General features: G+C 40.4%; 1 long non-coding RNA gene across 2 annotated transcripts in view; it reads left to right on the top strand.

Moving 5' to 3' along the window:
* LOC308464971 overlaps positions 1–18,700 on the top strand; it is a 110,461-nt gene extending 91,761 nt beyond the window's left edge. The window contains exons 3-5 of one of the 2 annotated variants that reach the window (XR_013980203.1): positions 12,380–12,460; positions 14,198–14,341; positions 18,222–18,700. This is a non-coding gene — a long non-coding RNA (uncharacterized lncRNA). Of the gene's footprint in view, positions 1–12,379; positions 12,461–14,197; positions 14,930–18,221 lie in introns of those variants that run through there. The other variant, XR_013980204.1, reaches the window with a different exon arrangement.
* Positions 18,701–19,081: the final 381 nt, after the last annotated feature.

Here is a 19,081-nt window from a genome sequence, read left to right as displayed (position 1 = left end):
GCTGGTCATACATTGGGGAAGCAAGGGGGAGTCCCATTGCTTTCCTTTTTTAAAAAAATAATAATAATATTTATTATTTTTCCAAAAACTTAAACACTAAAAAGAAAAAAACAATACAATATAACACATCAAATTAACAAAACAAGACAAAGACAATAAAATAAATCAAACAATTTCATTATCCCATCTTTCATTCACTTATTTCCACGACCTCCTCACACCTCCCTTTTTGTATTCTGCTTCTGTTAATTATTTCAGCAATTCCTTTCCATCTTCCTCTGTTTTCTATCCTATAATTATCTTAACTCATTCTAACCTTATTTTTTCCTTTAATGCTCTATTAACCTATCTGTACTTAATTCCTTATAATATTTCTACTAAAGCCATATAACTTCATTTCAACATTTTTCTAACATTCATTAATTTTACAATATTTCTGTAAATAGTCTTTAAACTTTTTCCAATCTTCTTCCACCGACTCCTCTCCCTGGTCTCGGATTCTGCCAGTCATTTCCGCCAGTTCCATGTAGTCCATCAACTTCATCTGCCATTCTTCCCGGGTGGGCAAATCTTGTGTCTTCCAATACTTCGCGATGAGTATTCTTGCTGCTGTTGTTGCATACATAAAAAAAGTTCTATCTTTCTTTAACACCAATTGGCCGACCATGCCCAGGAGAAGGGCCTCTGGTTTCTTCAGGAAGGTATATTGTTTTCTTGAGGAAAGCGGAAGTCCTTTTGCTCACTCAGTTGAAAACCACCCACAGTGCCGAAACAGATCTAATCCTATAGCAGAGATCTTCATGAGAGAAGTTATGTTGAAACTATATTGGAAAAGAAATGAGAAGGAAGTTGAGGATACCATTTTTCAAATGTTTCAAATTCTAACTTCCAGTTTTATGTTTGCTCAATACAGGTGCCACATATATAAGCACACTATTTTTAAAAGGGATGATTATGATTAATAATAATAATTTATGAATCACCTTTTGCATATGTGTCACAGGGCAATTTACAGCCATATCATAAAAACAGTGAAAATAGTTTAAAAACAGTACTAAAACAACGGAACATAGGCTAAAAATACTACAAAATGAATACCTAAGGTGCAGACCTTTTCATCCAGCTGAGAATGCTTTCCAAAACAAAATTCACTGCAAGTGAATGTGGAGCAGGCTTCTGTTGTTTTGGGGATTTTAAGGATAAAATCAACAACAGAACACAGTGACCTACTAGATATATAATGGATAAGGCAGTCTCTCTCGTCCTGAAATGTATAGGGCCTTCTGTCTCGCACATATATGCCAACATTAATATGCTTCAATTAATAGAGATAATGATATTTTAAAGTGCCAGTAGAATTTTTGCTGTAGTTGATGATATAGGACTTCATACTTTGTATTTGAGAACTGGGTGAAATCTACGTGGCGGGATTCCTGACCTGTATATAGTGTTCGGGAGGACTGCAATACCAAAATGCCTTCAATTTGTGGGCTAGGGATTTAAACAGGGGTCTGAATAGCGCACGAAAAAAAACAACAACAACAAAACCTGTCAATTATCCTATTAATGTTAGAGCTAGCCTTAATATTCAAAGTTCAGAAGGCAGATGAGTGAATTTCACAGACTGTAGAAACATCTCTTGCAAGCCCGGCAATGAAAATCAGGCTCTTTCATATCAATCTGTTCTCCTAGAAATGGAACTAATTTGATTGTTATTTTTATTTACTTTTGTTGAAAGGAGATGAAGGCTTTTAATCATATATGGTAAAAACTCATTAGCGCTGATGCTGTCTGCCTTTATCCCTTCTGCTGGAAAGAAGGCTCTACTCACTGGCTCTCACACCTGTAAGAGTATTTTCTAACTCGTCATTTTCTTCTCTAATTACTTCTTGATTGTGGGGTAAACTCTGAGCTGCTGGTGGAAAGGAAATCATTGTCTTTTTATCCTCTCTGTGGGGAATTGATTCCACTTGTTTACTGATGTGTATGGCAGACTGAATGAAATGATTCCTAATTAGCATATATGAAATAATCATTGGTCTATCTGGAGTCATAATTAATGCATTAGAAGAAATTTACCGAATGTCAAGGAGAAAGACATTAGCATAAATGAGCTTATTTTAGATAGGCTGTGATGGAGAGAATACTTTTCAGCAAGAATGTTTACTAAAATTAAGCAATAACAACATATCAATTTACTAAGAGCCATTACCACGCATGATTGGAAACATTAACTTTTGAAGCTGATCTCCATTTCCTCCTCTTCGCCACTGTGCTTCGTCTAAGCATCTTCATGACATTTGAAAACAGTTAATATACATCCATCACAGTGTGGGGGCAGGGGAGGGCTAAGGGAGGGAGTACCTTGTCAGTGTAACTATTTCTTTAAACCTTTTTATTTCACATATTCACAGATGCGTAGAAAAGGGTTGGGGGAGCGCCGAGCTATGCGAGATAAATCTGAGCTTCAATTGTTTAAACTACTTCCTCCTGCTAGAAGTATGACACACCGAAGAGCAAAATAGTGTAATTATCCACCCACAAATTAATGTGAGTAAATCATGTTAATTTCAGCGATGTTGCTGTTTGTTAGGTAAAGTGACAAGCCGTGATTACACATTCTGAATGTTATCTCTTTCCAATGAGTCACTTATCTGCAGATCTGAACTTCAGTCTGAAAATGAGCTGATATCATGAAACTAGATGCTCATTTTGAGATAAAGTTTTGAAACTAGCTTTTGTGTTCTACGACTAATAAATCAGAATCCCAAGCGACTATACAGTGCTGAAATAGACCACACTTCAAGCATCATATATATCTCGCTATCGACATATGCACATGCACACACACAAACAGGGTTGGATCAAAAGGTTTCATTTTCTCCTGTTAAAAGAACTTCTGAGGGAAGGAATGTTCTGTTCCTTGGAAGAAGACGCCTTCCTTTGGAGCTTCTGGATTCAACCTGATAACTATTTGATGAGCAAATTACCGGTAGGTGGCTGTTAGGTGGCTTTGTAGCTGGTTGACTGACCAAACCGCAAGAGTGCTCACTAATGGTCCTCATCATCCTGGGGAAAAGGGACAAGTGGAGTGTCTCTTGCTCAAAATCTTTATAAATGTCTTGGATGAAGGAATTGAGGGGATGCTAATCAAACTTGAAGGTGACATAAAACTGAGAGCGGTAGCTAATGCCGCAGAAGACAGAATTGAGATTCAAGATGACCTTAACAGATTGGAGAACTGGGCTAAAACTAACAAAATGAATTTCAGTAGGGACAAATGTAAGGTTCTGCACTTGGGCAGGAAAAACCAGCTGCACACATATAAGATGGGGGACAGTTGGCTTGTCAGTTGTAGATGTGAAAATGAACTAGGGGTTGTAGTAGACCCTCAGCTTAACATGAGTCAACAGTGTGATGCAGCAGCAAAAAAAAGCTCCAGAGATACTATAGCCAAATATTTAAAGGTCTGTCACATGGAAGATATAGCAAGCTTGTTTTTTCCTGCTCTGGAGGGTAGGACCCAAACCAATTGATTCAGGTTACAAGAAAGGAGATTTTGACTAAACATCAGGAAGAACTTTCTGATGGTAAGAGCTGTTCAACAGTGGAACAGGCTCCCTTGGGAGGTTGTGGACACACCTTCCTTGGAGGTCTTCAAGCAGGGGTTGGATAGCCATCTATCATGGATGCTTTAGTTGAGATTCCTGCATTGAAGGGGGTTGTACTAAATTACCTTAGAAGTCCCTTCCAATTATATGATTCTATACTCTAATTTTTTTCTGTCTTACTTTGGCTCAAAAACACTCAAGTTTTGCTTCAGAAAATAGAAGCTATCTACATTTCCCTCCAAGGTCTTCAGGAGAAATATGTTCAGTCCAGGATACAGCAGATGACATCTGCTTCACCTTGCAAGAGCACTGAATCTATACAAAACTGCCCAGGATTGATACATAATTAATCTGGTGTTTAAAGTGGAGAGATCTCTTGATACACAAACTAATTAAGCTGAACTAATACTGTTTAAATAATCTAACCATATAATAAAGTTCCTCATAACAGTGATTATGTTGAAACTATATTGGAAAAATATTTGGGCAGGAGTAGAGGATGCCTATTTTCAACTGTTTGTACACCTAAGTTCCAGTTTGATGTGTGCTCATTTTAACCACATACTTTTTTTAAAGCTAGGGAAAAACTTTCCCTAGAAAGTTGCAACATCCATTGTGTGAAAGCAATAAAAGCACCATCATCATCCTCATCCTCATCATGTCTCCTACCTTAACTTGTACACTATGTAAGAACATAAGAATAGCCTATTGAATCAGTCCAGTGGCCCACCTAGACCAGCATCCTTTTCTCACAGTGTCCCACCAGATGTCTGTGGGAAGCCCATAACAGGACATGGTTGCAATAGCACATTCTGAACTTGTGACCCCATTGGCACTATACATTTAAAGTAGTATCAGACTGCTTTACACAGTTAGATCTTCCACCACAAGAATCCTGGATACTGTCATTTATTAAAGGTGATGAGCATTGTTAGGAGACCCCTCCTTTTCTCCCAGAGCTACAATTCCCAGAGTTCCCTGGAAAAAGGATTATTAAACTAACCAAACAAAAATCCCAGTTTAGGTGCCCCACAAACAGCTGCTGACACTTCCTTGGTGCAGAGCTATACCACTACTGCCATATAAGATATAATTTGTAATAGACGTAATGAAAGAATATTTTAAATGGTCTCAAATATGTGCAGCACAATTTCCTTTTGGAAGATAAAACTGCAAATAGGAAATGACAAGAAATACAGTGCACATGGGGGAGGGGCTTTTATAGTACTATTTTTATTTTATTTCTGTGTTAGATGTTATTCTGGAGGATCTTTCTCCTGCTTCATTTTAAACTGTTAAATTAGGGTACTTTATTCGTATTGTTTCATACAGTGCTTCGTCGATTGATCTTTTTAAATGATTCTTTTACTTATTGACATTATGATGATTTGTAATGATTCTTATTATTTTTAGAAATCATGATTGCTCTTCATTTGATGTTTTACAAGTTGCTTTGGGTGCAAAGTTGTGGGAGAGTGGTATAGAACTTAGGATGACCATGCAGTATCATCTGTTGTAAGCTATCCTGGAGGATCTTCGGATCGAAAGGCAGGCTATAAATATTTAAAGCAAAATAGGCAAATACTAATAAAATTACATGTAAAGCTGGGTAGACATTTCAGTTCAGCCATATTTTTCATGTTATTTCTGCAATGCATCCCCATTAAGGGTGGACAAATACATGTACTAAAATGCTTCTGCTATTGTTCCTGCTATTAAACAGTACTAGTTATTACTGCACAAGCCTCATCTATAGCCCAGTAGTCACATAAATGTCTCCCATACATTTTTATAGGGTTTGGATCAAGTTTATCATTGTGCTCTTTGTAATAAGCTGTGCAAATCACATTTTGCAGTATATGAAGCAGAGCATTTTACTAGCTAAGTTTGAACTAATAATTGTTTAGTCAGTCAAAACGCCATTTGTGATTATTCCATAACTGTACAGGATCAATGGTAGCATAAAATGAAAAGACATATTGATTTACAAGTTCTCTTATTTTATGGCTCTTTATAGCTTTTTAAAAAAAACTTTTTAAAAAAAAAAATCTAAAATATGGCATTTTATGTTGACTAGGTAATCACACTGAGTGTGATTTATACAGTGTTATGTCCTATTTGCTGTTTTATCTTCCAAAATGGCATTGTGTTGTGTATATTTGAGACCATTAATGTAAGCTTTCATTGCACCTACTACTACTGCCATATGAAATATAATTTGTAATATAGTTCTGAACCAAGGGAGTGTCAGAAACTGCTGGTCTGTGACACAAAACTGGGAATTTTTGTTGTTTGGGTGTTGCTGCTCCATATGGTTTCAGTCTCTGTATAGGCCAGGAGTCACCAACTTTCTCAAGTCTCTTAGGGACAAAATGGCTACCACCTCTAAAAGAGCAGGAAAAGAGAGAGGTTCATAAAATGATGTGAGCATGTCTTCCATCAACTCCCATCAGTGGGGAAAACGTACCTACATCAGCCAACACTGCACTCAAAGAAACAAGCTATTTTTACCTCCCCTGTCATGAATGAGCCAGCTCCCAGGGAAGGGTTGCTGCCAACTGAAGAAAGCAGCCAAGAACAGAGAGGGTTAACTGCCATACAGAATGAGCATCAACTAGTGCCAACTCCCCTGCCCCTTGGAATGCCGGCTGATAAGGGAATGGCGGGGAGCAAGCTAGAACACAGTCAAAGCTCGCCGGAAGCATAAACAGGTGGGAAAGAGTTAAGAGACAGCCTCTCAGAGAATGGGGAAGAGGAGGGAGCTGACCCACTCAGTCCGAGGTCTCGACGAATGGGAGGGCTGCAAGCTAGGAAGCAAAAAAAAGGTGTATGGAGTGAAAGTTCAGTTGCTCCTGGTCATGCCGGAAGCAGTCTTCAGAAAGGTCATCTTGATTGATGAGAGTGGAGGCTGTCTGAAAGTCGTCCAGAGCTATCTCTTTGTTTGACAATAAATCATCCTTTTTAATTAACTACGCTCACGTTACTACGTTACTACGTTACTACGTTATCAAGCCGGGGACTAGACTCCTGAAATCCCCTCTGTTGAGAATAGAAATGAACGTAGGCATGTTTAAGGGGCCATATTCAATGTAGGACCAAGAGAGCCAGTGCAAACTGGAACTGAGCAAGAAGAGGAGATACCCGTAACTGCTCACAGTATTCCAAGTGTGGCTGCACCACATATTTATATGAAGGTTGTCTAATGAATGTCAGAGACTTCAGCATTTTAACCAACTCTGTTATTGTCTAATGATGACAACAGAACAGTCCTAATAAACTCACTAACACATACTTTATTTGCATTTCAGTCATTCCATTCTAGTTTCACTTTCCATTCCACACTCTATAAAGCCTTGCCTATCCAGTGGTACCTCAGGTTAAGAACTTAATTCGTTCCGGAGGTCCGTTCTTAACTTGAAACTGTACTTAACCTGAGGTACCACTTTAGCTAATGGGGCCTCCCTCTGCTGCCGCGCAATTTCTGTTCTCATCCTGAAGCAAAGTTCTTAACCCGAATTTAGTGGAGTCTGTAACCTGTAGTGTCTGTAACCTGAAGCGTCTGTAACCTGAGGTACCACTGTACTGCATAAGCCACTGTGGTCTGTTCAGGATCACATTTCACTACAGGCATTTTATTTTTGATCCATTTCTTAATGATCCCCAACATGAAGTTCCACTTTTTTGCAGCTGCTAAAAATGTAATACAATAAAATGTGATACAAATGTAAAAAAATAAAAATAAAATAAGCAAGTGAAGCTTTCCCTGCTATTTTATTGGAAAGAACTTCATTGCCAAGTTAATCTGAAGATTTCTGTACATTCAGCTGCTGTTATAGGCAGAAGCGGGGCCATTAAAAATATGGGAACTTGGGCAGTTTCTGTGGGTCCAAACCCAAGATTTGTTATATTTAATTGACCCCCAAATGTGTGTATTGTGGCTATATTTTATTTGGAATGAGCTACTGTATAAACAAAGTGTCCCTGTCTACAAGTCACCTATTCTGGGCTTCTGTCCTCCTGTGTCTGGATGTAATTTTCATGGAGCGTGAAGTAAATTCTAAGTAAATGTGTTTAGAATTGAGTACCCATTTGTGGAAAGTGCCCTGAATGCCAGGGGTGCTATTTTAGATGAAAACAATTAAGCATTTATCCAAGTGTTTATAATTGTTTGACTGGCTCAGTTCATTGGCAGTACAGGAACAAACAGCAAAGAAACTTTGCACCTTTTAAAGAGTCGTTTGCATTTGCTTGAATAAAGAGCTTATTTTAGCCTTTCCTGCTACTTCCTTATTGCCTTTATAGATAATATATTTTGCAATAGTTTTCCCCCTGACATTTTCTAATCAGGTTGCCTGCCTTTATAGAGAGGAAACAATGGCTAAGAAATCAGCTCCTAGCCTATTTCTATTTGTTCCTGTCCGAGGAGATCTTTATGGGGGCATCAGCAAAGGTGATATTTCCAGAAATATATGCAAACTGCTGTAAGTGCTGCTACCCTGTTCTTCACTGACATTTTGGCCCAGTGATAAATGCTGTAGCAAAATAAGGCCATTCCGAAAAGGTCAACGGCAGAGAACCGATTAACGTGGCAGCTGCTTATGGAGGCATGTTAGTGTGATGGAATATACTATTTGCTTCATTTTTCTTTGGGGCTTCCATGCCATTAAATAAGTAGAGGGGGGGGGGAGAGAGAGAGGGAAGCCACTGTAGTTGTCTGCTTGAATATGTAACTTGGCAATAGCAGAAAAAGGAAAGATCTAGCAAGGTTGATGGAAGCTCAAGTGGCCTTCAAAAACAGGTCGTTCCTTTCACTAGCTTAGGCTGATATGCCTTCTAGCCTTTCTTGGATAGGGAATGCTTGGCTACAGTGATCCATTAATTTATTTTGTTATTATTAAATTTATATCTCACTTTTCCTCCCAAAGGAGCCGATGTCATGGCTGCCTCAAGACTGAATTATTGCAGTGCTATTTACCTGTGGCTGTTCTTCCAATTGGTTCAGTAGCTGTCTAGTTCCAGTGCATCCATTTCAATGTACACTATTGCAATGTATTCTATTTGTACTAGGATCTGAAAACCACATACACTCTAGATTCTGCAAGGCTGGGTCAAGGGCAGGAAGAGCCACAGCTCAATGGTGCTACTCCTGGTTTGCATGGAAAAGGGCCCAGGCACAACCCCCAACATTTCCCCAATGGGATTGAGAAAGACTTCTCTGAAACCCTGGAGATTTGCTGTCATTAAGAGCAGAAAGTTCTGTGCTAGCTGAACCAATGGTATGACGTAGTATGAGAAATCTCCCTGTGGAGAAGGGATGTCACCTACAGGCATCACATGGGCACTTCCATCAATCACATTTTAAACCAGCCCTCAGGCTCAGAGAGTAAGATTAATAAGTACATGAGTCGTATTGTGGATCAGGTGGTTTGTTTGTTTGTTTGTTTGTTAATGAAATAGCACAACTCCTTTTCAGTTTTTGGTTGGCACATCCCAGAAACTTCTATATGCTTCCATTGGAGCATCTTGGTTTTAGAGGGGGGGGGGGAATCATTTAACTTAATGGCTGTGGAACATGCAAATAACTTAATAACTAGAGGTTTATATAGCAGTGCTATTTACACAGGCTAATTAGATGGGAGACACATGGTAGATTCAGATAATCAGCCATTTCTGAGATGCGAGATTCACATAATGTAGGTAATATTTTATAACATTTACATTTTTCAAATACATCATTTAGCATTTAGACTTGTTCATTTTCCTAACACATGGCTTTCATGCACGGATGGCTCTGGGAAATTTCTTTACATATTCATACTGTTTTAATTTTTCCCCTTTGCTGACTTAGGAAGACCAGGTGTGCAGAAGTATCTTTGGAAGAAGAAAATTCTCATCTTTTAAAAAGCATTTCCATTTCGAAGTCAATGTTAAATATGCAAATTTAGGCAATAATGACATTAACAAACATCTTAACATCTCTTTAGAAGGCTGAAGTTTGACATGTAAAGATCTTCCAATCAGAGAGAAGAGTGACGGAGAATATTTCCAACTCTTCAGCCGGGGTTCTCAGTCTCTACTTTTTGTATTTGAGTATTGATAGTTGGTTACAAAATATCTGCAGGCCCACTGGGGTTCTGTCCATCCACTTATGGAAGAATCTTTGACTCAGCAGAAGCTTCCATAAGCCAAACAAAGCATGGAGGAGGTGCTCTTTGTAAATTCTCCCTTCCTTCTGCACTCCTCTGTGCTACCTGCCACACTCTTCCAAATCATTAGGGCAGATCTGGGGGGCTGCAGGGGAAACGGAGAACCAGTGAAAATTGGTTCCACCCTTTCCCACCAACTGAAGCTTCCACTAATTCAAAGAGCTTCAGTGGTGGGCACAATGGGACCCAACCCACTGGGCCAAGCCATGTAGAGTTACATATCTCCTCAAGGACTTCGCATAGCTCTTCTGTTACTGTTCATGCAGGGCCATCCTACCATTAAGCAGAGTGAAGCAGCCATCTCAGGTGGCCGATGCTGGGGGGTGGGAATGGCAGCAGCATCAGTCTCCTGGCCATTCCTTCCGAGTCCCCTGAGCATTCCCTCTGTTGGAGGACAGAGCAGTGTGGCCAGCAATGTGCTCCTTAATAGCCGACTGCCCTCAGGTGTGACAGAGGATGCTGCCCCACTGCTGTTGAAACCAGGTGCTGCTGAAATAAGATTCAGCTTCCAGTCTGGTTGACTTCTTTATATGGAATGGAGCGAAGGTGCCATTTTTTCCTTTGCCTCAGGCATCAAAATGTCTTCTGCTGGCCCTGAATGCAACCAAAGAGCTAAAACCTAAAATGGCTTCTTATGTTTTTCTGGCAAAGAAAGCACAATTATGTTGTTTCGTGTGCCATTTTGTTGTCATTTATATGCTGCAAGAAATAAGGAAGCCACTCATCTTTTCTATGTGGACAGCAAGTATAGCATATTTTCTATGCTGGAGCCCTCTATAACCCATAATAAAGGCCCAAATCTTGATAAAGCCTTGGAAACCTAGACAGAACCTGGCACTATTAAATGCTTAGGAAGGTGGTTCATCCAGCCCCGGAAACAGCAGGTATCTATGTGATCATTTGAGACAATTAAATATTGATTGTGTCCTTGTACAGTATATACACATGTTGATATTTCTTCTGGCCTCCCTTTGAACCTCATTTTCCTTATGAGATTTTTCATTTGCTGTATAATTGCAACTGAGGAATTATAATGCCTTTTTGCAATGTAATTCATAAAGTCACACTGCCTTGCATAATTAAAATGGCCATATTGCACAGCTCACTGCACTTTGAAATGCATACTTTTGCTAAGAAAGTGTTTTCATACAAGGCCCTAACAATGTGTGAAATGCTAGATACTTCGACAAACAAAATTATTCCAACATAAACTTTTACCATAATACTCAGAAGGTGGATGCAGAGTTAGCTAAAGACGTTTTGCTGGATGATGCAGAAAATTCAAATACCTGTTGCAGGAGAAGATAAATGAATGAAATAGCTGGTAGTTTGCTGCCTTTGCATGATACCCTGCAAAATATGCCACCTGAATCAGGTCTCACTGCTGTACCTTGCCTAATAGTAGGGCTCGGCCTGAAAACATCACTTCCATTCCAGGCATGGAACAATGTAGATAGATTAGGGAGCTTGGCTTGGTGTAACATGCCTGTGGTAGGCCGAACCTTTACAGTGCTGAATAAATATTTGCCTGCAGAATAACTAATCAACTCTTTTGTTTTTAGAAGCTACACAGCTTTTGATTTTGAGTAAGCCAGTAAATCTACAGCATAAGGATAAAAAAAACAGACTTTCAACTCTTGTAACAACTGCTTTCACCTCTGTAAGGAGGCCTGCCTAACAGATCCATCACTGCCAAAGCACTTCTTCATTTGATTAATGATATGAAAAAAAGAATCTATAGTCAATTTAGTTTTCCCCAAGCCAGTGAGATGCCTTGTGCAGTCTAATCTTAGCCATGCTTACCTGGAAGCAAGTCCCAATGGATTTACGTAATGGAGTTTACTCCCAGAAAGGTATTCACAGGATTGCAGCCTAACAGAGCACTCTGACAAGGGAAGAAGAGATATACTGGCAAAGCAACAGTTGTGCCTTGTGTCCTGCCATTTTGTTGTGGGCAGGGTGGGAGGGCAGCTTTCTCTTTTACCTTCCATTGACTACATTCAGATAGAGTGCTATGATGCACAACCTATGCTTGCTTGTTTGTCAGAGAAATTCATACCATGCCCTTTAATAAAATTCCCCATGCAGCTTATATGATTTTAAAGACTGGGGAAAAAGACTTAAACAGTAAAATCACTAAGAGATGAGAACCAGAATATATTCTGTTTAGAATGGAATTTTTATTGTGTGACTATGCACCTGGTTCCGCTAGCAGGAACCAACAGAAGGGCTGCCACTCATGCAATGGGCTTTCATCTCCCCACACCCATATTTGCCCCCCCCCCAACATCCACTCTGAAGGGGTCAGGAGAACCCCCAGAACAGCATATGGGTGGTGGAAACGGCCGCTATTCCACAAGACAGCCAGAAATCTTTGCACCAACAGAACAATCTCCTTAGTACTACATTGAATTCCATCCTAAGTCTATGAGCGAAACAATGGCGATGAATGCATGAAGAATTAATATACTTGCTAGTTCCGTTTGAAAACAGAACCTTTGAGAAGCGAAACACACAATGGTGTTAGTGTGCTGACTTTGACAAAGTTTTACTCTCTTTCAGATCTCCTGCTCTTTGTCATTTCCTTTAATTGAGGAAGACTCCAACGTTCCAAATGAGGCTGTTGTAATCCTCATTTCCCAGGTGAGCCAATGGAAACTCAAGAAGATCAAGCTGTGTTTCAGCGAGCTGGTGTGATATTTATTCCCATTTCTCAGTCCTCACTCTTAATGCGCACACACCGGCTCTGTTCATCGCTGCCATTCCCACAAAGATGCCGTCCTGCCGCTTCATAATTCATTATGAGGAGTGTGTGTAAAATGCACGCTGACACATAACAGTTCTCCATAGTCTAATACCACCGCAGGGCTGCTTGTGAGCCAACCCACCCAGGACCGATCTACAGTGAGCTCCAGATTGAGAAATCAAATCCCAGGCTGATGTCTGTGTTGCCTTTCTGGCGTTTGCAACCAGCTGCATTAGCATTTCCTAAAATACAGAGAGCAGTTGTGCTTTTGGAGGCTGCCCCAATGGGGACTCTCTGTTACTTCTCTCCTGTTTCTCAGTTTCCCGATAATATCTTGAGAAAAGATGTAGGGGGAGCATTTATTGATTTATATATTTTTGTAAAAATATAGTTAGCAATTCTTGCCAGAAAATAAAACAAGGATGGGGAATCTATGGCCCTCCAGATGTTTCCACTACAATTCCAATCAACCCCAGGTAGTGGGAATGGATGATGGGAATTGTAATCCAAAACACCTGGAGGCCACTAGGCTGGGAAAGGCATCTGATATCTATTGCATCTGATAGTGTGATGCCAAGTTTACAGACAAAACAGTGCAGCCAGCCCAAGACAGTTTGCTGCCCAAGGAGAAGGGCAAGATTACGCTCGTCCTCCCATTCCATGTACTGAAACTGATAGAACTGGTGGTTGGTGCTAGTTCATGGGTACAAGACAAGCTACATGCAGGGGTGAAGGAAGGGGAACCGGCACCCGGTGTGGGGTTTTGGGGGGCGGGACATGCGTACGCGCTGTATGTAGGGCACATGCGCAGCACAGTAAGTAGCACTGCCGTGCATGCGCCACTGGGCGGTTTGCTGACAGTTCTGCTCGAGCGCCGCATGGACAGCGGCGGAGGGTGCAGCCACGAGCGGAGGATTCTCCAGATGTGGCTGCAGTGGAGCAATGGCGGAGGTTCATGCCGACGTGCCTGGGGGTGGGGGGGTGAGCCCCTGGTGGGGTGCCTTCTTGTCACCCCCCCCTCAGAGATGGCACCCGGGGCAGACTGCCCCCCGCCCCTTCCTCTGCCACCGGCTGCACAGCCCACACAGCTCAGTGCTTCAAAACCTCATCACAGCCCACCAGTATCTACTAATGGTAGGGCCAGCACTGCCTTTTCCAGATATGTGCCTTTTCTAAATATCCTGTTTCTAAATTATTCACATTGATTCAGTAAACTAGAAATAGAAAACTGGGAGGAAGTGGCGTCAATAAAAATGCTGCCATTGTTCACAAGGAATTCAACCCATCTTCTTTTGTTCACAATAATTTGTGGCTCAAAGGTGTTTTTTTATTATCTTCACTGTATTTTCTTTTCATATTCATGAACACCTCCTAGCTGTAAGCCATAGCGAATGAGTCTACTGCTTAAAAACATATATCTTGCTTTGCTTTTCAATTTCTATTTTTATTTATTTCACCCACCCATTTATTTCTGTAAGTCTTTCCCTATGAGGAAAGCTACCTTCTTATCAAGAGCAATCTGAAATCTTGTTCTGTAAATGGGCAAAATATTTTGCTGGCAATTCCCCAGAAAAACTTATCCATCTCTGTCTCTTTCTCTCCCTCTCCATCCACCCTTTTCGATATTTTGCTAGGTGAAGCCAGCTCACAGCAATGTTCTCTGCAAGGACCCCTACTGTGAGGCACCCTAAAAGAAACATGTCAATTGTATAGTGAAAGGGACGTTAGTCTGGAACAACGTTGTTGACATGAAGTATTGCATTAAACATGAAACAAAAGTAAGTATCCTGAAATTTTGTCTGATATGAAAGCACTCTTGGGGGGAAATGAATAGCCAGACAGGGGTTCTTTCACAGAGGTCAATGCCTTGCAGAATTCACAGCTTTGGGTGTGCACTTGATCATTACAAATATTAGATTTTTCAAAAAGAATTCCTTGAATATACTATTAATACATGGGAAAGTACTTTAATCTATAGGAAAGTACCTTCAGGGGCTAGAGGCTCAAAGTCTGGGAACAGAATGCTGCATTGTTGTACATTGCTTTGGCTACTTTAGGGACTGAATGGGCAAGTGGTCTTACCAGCAGGATACATTTTCATGTATTATGTGATCACTGGCAACGGATTGCTCTTCACAGGGGAAACATATCTTTTGGAGGCACTATTCACTCTTAATCCTGATTAAAGACAGCTGGAGTTTCAGCAGTTTAGTATCTGTGAACATCAGCCCCATACTGTACGGCCTCATTTTGGAGATAAATTAAGATGAGCGAAAATAGAGAAAAAATATATATTCAAATTAGGATTACTGCAGATGACAATGGATAATGCCCTGGGGTACAGGCTCAATATCATTTGTATCTCGGGCTCATTTAAATGTATGCAAAATTTATGTCATATGAATGTCTGTATTAAGATTTTATAGCATACATTTTGTATGTCATTATTTCTTGGCATATTAAAACGACTTATGGCTGCTAATGTTGCTTTTGCTTGTAACATAAAGCTGGTGAGAGCACTGAAGTACATGGATACCAGTATCATAGCCATCTCTTTGTGGCATGTGTAAGACTTTCAAAGGCATCATGATGAAATGAACTTTTAAAAGTTTTTTATTATGTTAATTCTCTCTGTCCCACCACCTCCTTTGTCTAACCTCTGCTTGCCCTATAACCATTTTGGTCACTTTCAGCAAAGTCTGGGCTCATTATTAGCAGCATTCATCATCGGTTTATTTGTATGCTGCTAATTTTTAACACACACACACAGAGAGAGAGAGAGAGAGAGAGAGAGAGAGAGAGAGAGACCCTGCTTTGTGCAACTCCAAATCTTGTCTACCATGTTGCAGACTTTTAATAAGTTTCTTGGGGTTGTATCCAACTAAGTCCTATTCAGAGCAGACCCATTCAAATTACTGGATCTAAGTTAGCAATTTCTATTAATTTCAATAGGCCTTCTCTGAAGAGATCAAACACTGGAGACAACGCTTAGCATGTAAAGGTAAAATTAAGCATTGTGCTCTTCCAGTTCTTCCATCTGCACAAACTTGCTAGATGGAACAACCCCCCTGTTTCCCCTGTGTGCTGTTCTGGGGGCTTACCCCCCCCCCCACCATTTGGAGGGGTGCAAAAGGAGGAGTCGAGGAAAAGCCCTGTTGCACAACCAGAAGTTCTTATGCATGGCATCTACTGACAGGGCTCATTAGGTGAATCTAGCCCCCAACCCCCCATTATTTTCATTCTTCGGGCAAATTTTCTTGCAATGAAGGCTCATTTGCAATTTTTCCATCCAGGAAGGAGTTGGCAAGGAAGTTGCAGCATTATTATACTATGAATAGCAAAGGAAGGTGGCATGATGCACGGGGTTCTTCTCTGACACCATGGGCAGTCAGAGGAAAAGATGGGGCAGTTTGGTTCAGTATTTGTGAGTAACCCCACACATTGTGTGATGCAGGAGAGCAGGGCAGCATAAACCTTCATATCCTTGCACCAGCCCTTTATCAATGCAGGGGGAGAGCCTCCCAAATGTGCATTTGTCGTTCATGTGGAGAGCCAATGCATGTTCAAGAAGCAGCCCCACTGCAGGCATACCATCAACACATGGATAGAATTGCAGAGGGGCCAACAGGGGACAAATGGTGGGTAGAGTTGCACAGCCCCACAATGACAGTTATGTGTGACTGAATAATAATAATAATAATAATAATTTATTATTTATACCCCTGAATAAGGCTTTTTGGAGTTGGGCGGAAGTGCAGCATGGTGCCCATGTCAGCAAGATGTGAGAAAGAGTTGTTACTGTTCTTTTTACTCAACGTAGGGGCTGCAGAGAGCGGTATAGGAACACTGACAAATATTTAGAGATAAGAAAGTACACAAAATGAGAAATGCTGGCCGATGGCGGCTCCGATGCAGGAATAAATAAGAATTTCCACAAGCTGCTGAGTCTAAGAAGATGTCTAGGTCTGGAGTATCTGTTAAAGTAGAAAAGGCCTCTCCCTTTCCTACACTAAAGATAAGAACAATGATCTCCCCTTCCTCCTGTCCATAACTTAGATGAGTTAGTTAAAAAGAAAAATCATAGAAAAGAAGTTTGGGGGAAGAATAGCAACCATTAATTCCAGGATGCTACCAAATGGCACCTATTTGGTTTATTTTAATGCATTTCTGATATATATATATATAGAGAGAGAGAGAGAGAGAGAGAGACATCATTGGCACTCTATACCAGATCACATCATTGTAAGAATGAGTTACCTGGTCCCCATGACAATGTAAGTCAAACTATCACTTGCCAAGCCCACACTGTGCCACACTGAGCTAAACCAAGGTTCGGCTTAGTGTGTCATCCCAACCTGGGCTCTTGGTTAAGCTCTCTCCTAGCTAACCATGACCAATCTAGGAGCTGCTAGCTTTGCATGGTCCAGGCAGTTTGGTTGGTTTGGCATGCAAACCAGCCCAATGGAAAATATAACATGATAATTTAATTTGAAAACAAAGAATGAGATCCAGCTTTGAGGGCTTTTGTTTTAGTGAGAGGGTTGCAGGCAACAACTTATGTTTGTGCAACAGGACTTCTCTCCCTCCCCCCTTCTCCATTCTATGCACCCCTAAACCTGTTCTAGGGAATTGCCCCAACACCCTGGAACAGATGTGGGGGTGGTGTGGGGCACCCATGAGAGACGGGAGAGGCCTGCTGCACAGTTATCCCACTGGGGCAATTATTCTGCTGAATACCACCCAAAGTTTTTAAAGGCAGAGGTTTAGTATAATAGGAGGCCCATAATAAGATATGCATTTAAATGATAATGACACAAATGTGCAGCTGTTGAGGATATGAAGCACATTTTCAAAGCTTTTATTTTGGAGTCAATATTTCCAGAACATTTCCAGATCTATTTTGAGTCTCATTTTTATATCTTCTACAACTGACTGTCAATACACATCCTATAGATGTCTGCTCAAAAGTAAGCCCAACTGAGTTTGATGGGATTCATTTCCCAGAAAGTGGGTATAAATTGAAGTCTAAATCTCTCTTGCACTGTATGTTTTCCTTTGAGAATGTAAACTGCTCACCACATTTCATCACAGCTGGTAAAAACTAGGTCATTAATATTTCTAATTGGAGCTGAATCCTGGAAGGGAAATACTTTTAAAACGCAGAGTCCATCTTGCTTAGCAGTATTATTTTAAACAACCCTAAACTGTATTGACAACATGTTGCAATACAGAACATTGCACCCACAGTTATTCCTTCTTTCTGGTGCTGCTTGCGTTAAAGTGTAAATTGCACTGTTTGTTCTTTCCCCAAAAGAATGAGTGATCAACACTGTAAATGACATGCAGTAATTATCTTTGATTAGCAACTATGCTAACTTTAAGGAAATAAAGTAGATGTTGATTACCAATCACTAATGTAGTGCTTTCATGAACATCCATAATTCCACTCATGAATATACATTAATCTTATGCATGAGCTGTTATCTTTATCTGCAAATGAAAGGCACTAACAATTTCATTTTATTTTTCAACCGGAACATTTTTTTTTTTTAATAGGGAGGCGGGTAAAAATGGGTATTACCTAAAATTTCAATGGCTCATTGCTCATACTTCACCTGAAACTGTACCTGTGCTCTTTATCTACTAAAAAAAATGCAGCACTTTATTAAGCTAGCTGATAAGCATGAATAATTGCTCATACGTGAGCTGTGTAGCGTCAAAGAAGGTACTTGTGGCATATTGGAGAAAAAAGGAATTTCTGCTTTCCATCATGCCCTTTTCGCAGAAGAAGCTGCTGCACTTTTTCTTCAACATTACTCATGCGACGAGCCCTCTGCACTTATCAGCCAGCTCTTACGAGAACAGGTTCTAAAGCAGGAAAAGGCAACAAAGCAAAACCCCATTTTTTCATTTAAAACTTTCCTCCCTCGCTTTTCTTTATAGATTAATTTCAGGCAGCTTACGGAATGAGTAAAACACATCCCAAAAATAAAAAGAAGAACAACATCCAAAAATTGCTTTAAAATAATATTGTAAGATCAGAGCAGATTAAAATGAGTTGGGAGCTTGAGAAACATCTTCAGATGAAAAGTGCAGTCCTATGCATATTTACTTGAAAATAAGTATTGTGTTCAATGGAGCTTTTTGTTGTTGTTGTTGTTTAGTCGTTTAGTCGTGTCCGACTCTTCGTGACCCCATGGACCAGAGCACACCAGGCACTCCTGTCTTCCACTGCCTCCCACAGTTTGGTCAGACTCATGTTTGTAGCTTCGAGAACACTGTCAATGGAGCTTACTCCCAGGTAAATGTGTATAAGTTTGCAGCCTAACCACATTAAAAGTTTGATGGAATAAAAAAATCGTAGCTTAAAAGAGAGCAAGTCAACTGCAACTCTCTATAGAGAGAGTTCTGTAACCTGAGCACCGGTACAGAAAATATATTGTCTCCCATTCAAACTAACCATGCTTCTGAATGTGGTAGAACATACCGCAGGGCTCCAACATGGTGGGTAGAAACAA

Source organism: Podarcis pityusensis (genome assembly GCF_964106645.2).
Source record: "Podarcis pityusensis genome assembly, chromosome: 1".
NCBI classification, from domain to species: domain Eukaryota; kingdom Metazoa; phylum Chordata; class Lepidosauria; order Squamata; family Lacertidae; genus Podarcis; species Podarcis pityusensis.
Note: the sequence above shows the minus strand (reverse complement) of the source record. Positions and strands in the feature narration are given on the sequence as shown.